Raw genomic sequence first — 6109 nt, 5'->3', positions numbered from 1 at the left:
CCAATAGGAACTAGCATGGGATTCCACTCTTGATTATGTCATGTATGACTAATCAATTTTAACTTCTACCATGAGCTAGTCAACTAACTAGAACTCCTTTTAACCCCACTCACCACTCACCAATTAACACTCATCATTCACTCCATTTCACTTCCAAATCTCTTTCTAATTCTCTCTCAACACACCCACACTATTATGAACGTATTTTTCCAGTAGTTAATCATCATCTTCATCAAAAATCACTTCAAGAATCAAGCTATAATCATCATAGGAAGAACACTTCAAGAATACTTCAAAAATCCCTTCAAGTTTACTAGTTTACTTCCAAGCTTTCTAATCCATTCCAAGTAATCATCTAAGATCAAGAAACCTTTGTTATATATAGTAGGTATCTTTCTTATTCAAGGTAATATTCATATTCAAACTTTGATTCAATTTCTATAACTATAAACTATCTTAATTCGAGCAAAAATCTTACTTGAACTTGTTTTTGTGACATGATCCTACTTCAAGAACTTTCAAGCCATCCAAGATCCTTTAAAGCTAGATCATTTCTTGTCACTTACAGTAGGTTTACCTACTAAACTTGAGGTAGTAATGATGTTCATAACATCATTCGATTCATATATATAAAACTATCTTATTCGAAGGTTTAAACTCGTAATCACTAGAACATAGTTTAGTTAATTCTAAACTTGTTCGCAAACAAAAGTTAATCCTTCTAACTTTACTTTTAAAATTAACTAAACACATGTTCTATATCTATATGATATGCTAACTTAATGATTTAAAACCTGGAAACACGAAAAACACCGTAAAACCGGATTTACGCCGTCGTAGTAACACCGCGGGCTGTTTTGGGTTAGTTAATTAAAAACTATGATAAACTTTGATTTAAAAGTTGTTATTCTGAGAAAATGATTTTTATTATGAACATGAAACTATATCCAAAAATTATGGTTAAACTCAAAGTGGAAGTATGTTTTCTAAAATGGTCATCTAGACGTCGTTCTTTCGACTGAAATGACTACCTTTACAAAAACGACTTGTAACTTATTTTTCCGACTATAAACCTATACTTTTTCTGTTTAGATTCATAAAATACAGTTCAATATGAAACCATAGCAATTTGATTCATTCAAAACGGATTTAAAATGAAGAAGTTATGGGTAAAACAAGATTGGATAATTTTTCTCATTTTAGCTACGTGAAAATTGGTAACAAATCTATTCCAACCATAACTTAATCAACTTGTATTGTATATTATGTAATCTTGAGATACCATAGACACGTATACAATGTTTCGACCTATCATGTCGACACATCTATATATATTTCGGAACAACCATAGACACTCTATATGTGAATGTTGGAGTTAGCTATACAGGGTTGAGGTTGATTCCAAAATATATATAGTTTGAGTTGTGATCAATACTGAGATACGTATACACTGGGTCGTGGATTGATTCAAGATAATATTTATTGATTTATTTCTGTACATCTAACTGTGGACAACTAGTTGTAGGTTACTAACGAGGACAGCTGACTTAATAAACTTAAAACATCAAAATATATTAAAAGTGTTGTAAATATATTTTGAACATACTTTAATATATATGTATATATTGTTATAGGTTCGTGAATCAACAGTGGCCAAGTCTTACTTCTCGACGAAGTAAAAATCTGTGAAAGTGAGTTATAGTCCCACTTTTAAAATCTAATATTTTTGGGATGAGAATACATGCAGGTTTTATAAATGATTTACAAAATAGACACAAGTACGTGAAACTACATTCTATGGTTGAATTATCGAAATCGAATATGCCCCTTTTTATTAAGTCTGGTAATCTAAGAATTAGGGAACAGACACCCTAATTGACGCGAATCCTAAAGATAGATCTATTGGGCTTAACAAACCCCATCCAAAGTACCGGATGCTTTAGTACTTCGAAATTTATATCATATCCGAAGGGTGTCCCGGAATGATGGGGATATTCTTATATATGCATCTTGTTAATGTCGGTTACCAGGTGTTCACCATATGAATGATTTTTATCTCTATGTATGGGATATGTATTGAAATATGAAATCTTGTGGTCTATTATTATGATTTGATATATATAGGTTAAACCTATAACTCACCAACATTTTTGTTGACATTTTAAAGCATGTTTATTCTCAGGTGATTATTAAGAGCTTCTGCTGTCGCATACTTAAATAAGGACGAGATTTGGAGTCCATGCTTGTATGATATTGTGTAAAAACTGCATTCAAGAAACTTATTTTATTGTAACATATTTGTAATGTAAACCATTATGTAATGGTCGTGTGTAAACAGGATATTTTAGATTATCATTATTTGATAATCTACGTAAAACTTTTAAACCTTTATTGATGAAATAAAGGTTATGGTTTGTTTTAAAATGAATGCAGTCTTTGAAAAACGTCTCATATAGAGGTCAAAACCTCGCAACGAAATCAACTAATATGGAACGTTTTTAATCAATAAGAACGGGACATTTCATGAAATTTATTTGAGGCTAAGGGAAATGGTGACTGCTAGAGTAAGAACCAACTTGATTCCATTTCCACGATTCTTAAGCCTGGTATTTGAAAGTGAACTGGGTGAAGCTTATCAGCAAATTGCTGATCAATCATTTGAGGTCCCAGTAAAACAAGGGGGTATGCCAAAGGATGTACCTGCTGCTCCATATGCTGAGTTGACACCAGCAATGAACGAGTATCTTGCTGCTCGTCGTGGAGCCACCCAATCGACTGCCTCTGGTTCTTTACCAGCTGAGGGGGAGGGTCCTCAGCGAAAGCCAGCAATGCGAAGGAAGCAGCCAGCTACCTCAACTAGTACAGCCACCGTCTCATATACTGGTAAAACAGTAGTTGTATTAGAATCTAGTGCTCTCTAATCATAAAGAACAGCTCTAGTCTTATATACTGACTACCCAATTCTAGTGTTGGAATCCGTTGCTCATCTATTTCTTGGTAACAGGCAAACCTAAGCGTGCTAAAGCTGGCTCCAAGCGAACCACAGGGGAGATTGCACCAGTCTCAGCTGCTGCTCCTGCAAAGGATGTAGCTATGGAACCTGGTGAGTTTCTAGACCAAACAGCAGAACAATCTAACTTAATTGAAAATTTTTTAACTGCTGACTTGAAAAATGTTGAGGGAGTTAACGGTATAACCCTGGCTCCCAAGCTGACTGGTTTTAAAACTGGTGTCAAGAAGAGTAGCAACCCATACTCGTCTAACCAGGCACTTCCACATTTTTCTGAAATGAACTTATTGCAATACTCTCTGCTGACAGTACAACCAGCAGAGAACATAACTGACCCCCAAAGCAGGCTTGAGCTGGGTCTTCATCGTGTTGAACCAGCTCAGGTGTCTGCACAGCCAGTATGTTACTCGGATACTGTTAAGAGTCGCACTCCTACATCATTACCAGCCAGATCTCTTACACTATCTGGGTCAACATGTGTTGCCAATGAGTCAGCAGAGTCACCGCTGTACTTACAGACACCTTCTTCTGTCTCTTTCGAAGGGCTGACCAAATCAAAAGTCTGTCCCCAGAGACCAAAAACAGATGCAATTATTGAGTCAAATTTATTTGGTTCTACAGTTGCTAACATAACTTGTTCTATTGTTTCAGTTCTTAGCAGGGTAGATGAACAGGCAGAGGGGGAGCAAAATAAAGATGTTGTTATTCCTACTGGTGATATTGCTGCCTCTGCTACTGGTGTTGGCACCACTGATTCTGTTACTGGTGGTGCTGATGCTAGTACTGTTGATTCTGCTGCTGCTGGTGTGGAAGATGTTATCATGGAAGAACCTCCTATTCTTGAGAAGGTTATTGACAATATTGTCAAGGATGTTCTTCTTGATGAACCTGTCACCCAGCCAAGAGTGGACTCTGCATTAATGTCTGATGAGCCTGCTGATTCTTCTGATTCTTCTTCTATGGAACGTCAAGTTCTTACAGAATCGGCAGTTCGTCATCCTATTGGTCCGATTTTGGTTGCTACTGAACCAACTGCTGAGGTGGGTTTTGAAACCATTCAGCCGAATGCAGCTAATGTTATTGTCATTCCTGGTTCTGATTCTGGTGCACAGGTTGCTGATGTTAAGGATGCTGGTACCTCTGCTGACACAACTACTGATTCGACTAAGGCTTCTGTTACTGAGGAAACAAATCCATATGTTGTGCAGGTACCAGATCCAGATGAAGTTGTTCCTAACTTCATTTTCAAGGGAGCTTCAATCTCTCCCAAGATTGCTATGCTGGTCGATCAGCTGACCATTGATCCCGAATCTGCGATAGTCTCAGCCAGCAGATTACCTCGTGAAGAGATGGTTGAGCTATTATCTCAGCTTGATAGACCAGCTAGAGAAGAAATTTATGAGAGGATAGCCCTACTGGAGCAAATCAATGAACAGCCTTACTATCATGTTTTTGGTATGGCTCCAGCTGCTTCGCCATTTCCTGGTACATGGAGGCCTCTCAAGTTTGTCATCGATCCTACTACTGGTAAGTGTGTTATGCAAAATTTCCCTGATTCGCCAGTACCTTCTTCTTCCTCAGCTTCTTCCTCCTCATCTTCTTCTGATGAGGATGCTGATGAAGGTACTGGTAAGGGCGAACCAGTCATTCATGATAACGTGACTGGTTCCAAAGACAAACCAGTGGATCTTACTGATGACAATGCTGATAGTAATGCTGACAAGGATATCAGTGGTTTTAAGCCTTCGGGCGAAGGTAAAAACGATGGTGATCATGGTGATGAGTCAGCTCCTGACCTTCCATCTCCACCACCCCACGGTGATACTCCTCTGTTAGCTTGTGCTGACCAACCTTCAACCTCTGCATACTTAAAGTTCAATGCAGATGAGGTTGCTGATATTTCCACCTTTGCTGTCTATAAGACACTGCAAGGGATCACACCAAATTTTGAGGAAACTATTCGCAGAGCTATTGTTGATAGTGTCTCTGCTGCTGTCAGATCTGCTGGAGAAGCTGTTACGACTCCTATTGATCTTAAACTTCAGCAGGTGTGTGCTTTTGCTGATGTGGCAGTCGAAGCAATCACAAAGCACCACGAAGATGAAGAGGAGCTTCAAAGGCGAATTATCTCTCACAATGAGTACTGTGAAAATATCACCCGACTCCAAGCTGATTTGGATGCTGCTAACCGCAGAAATACTTTCTTAAATGAGGAGAACAGGGTGTTACACGAGAGATTGGAATCGCAGGAAGCTCAAATGGCTAACATGATTCCTGCTGCTGCCTATGTTCAGATGGTTGAAAACATGCAACGAATGGCTGCTTTGCAAGGTGATGTTCGGGCCATCGTTGAACAAATGGCTATGGGTGTAGCCAGGAATGAAGTTAGATCCTCCAATCTTCTGCTAAGACAATTTGGTGTGGATCCTGGTGCCCATCTTACTCCAGAGGTTGCTGAGTGGAACAATTTTGCCTTCTCTGCTCCTCAGTCAGACAGTAATCTTGATGCTACTGTCTCCCCTTCTATTCACCCTACTGCCCGTGCTGATGACAAAAAGGGGGAGAAAAATTCCAAAAAGAAATCTAAAAAGAGAAAACAGTCTGAGGGGGAGCATGAACATGAAAAGGCTCCTAAACAACCCAGGAGAGATGGAGATGGTGATGGTGATGGTCAAGACACTGGCCCTAAGCCCAGCAACGCTCATACTGAAGCTGGTGGTTCACAGGCAACTGGTGGTACTCAACCCAGTGTGTCTGCCACACCAGTGGATGATATTGGTTCTGGCAGTAAGCCCAGTGATGTTTCTGATATGGCTGTAGCTGAAGCTTTTGTGCTGTCTCAATCTATTGAACGTAAAATGAAGAGGAAGTTAGAGAGACATCAAAAGCGACAGCAGGAACTAGATGATGCCTTCAATGCCAAGTTTGAGGCCTTTGCTGAACTTAAACGTCGTAAGATTATGCACAGAAGATGGCTGAGTCCAAAAGCAATGGAAGTCGATGATGACCTGACTGTCTTTGATAAACACAGAAAAGAGGCAAGAAAAAGAAATGCCAAGTTCATGGTCAAATACGACAAACAGAGGGCAAAGCTGTATG

Source organism: Rutidosis leptorrhynchoides, chromosome 10 (genome assembly GCF_046630445.1).
Source record: "Rutidosis leptorrhynchoides isolate AG116_Rl617_1_P2 chromosome 10, CSIRO_AGI_Rlap_v1, whole genome shotgun sequence".
In the NCBI taxonomy this organism is placed as follows: Eukaryota; Viridiplantae; Streptophyta; class Magnoliopsida; order Asterales; family Asteraceae; genus Rutidosis; species Rutidosis leptorrhynchoides.
This window is presented reverse-complemented; position numbering follows the sequence as displayed.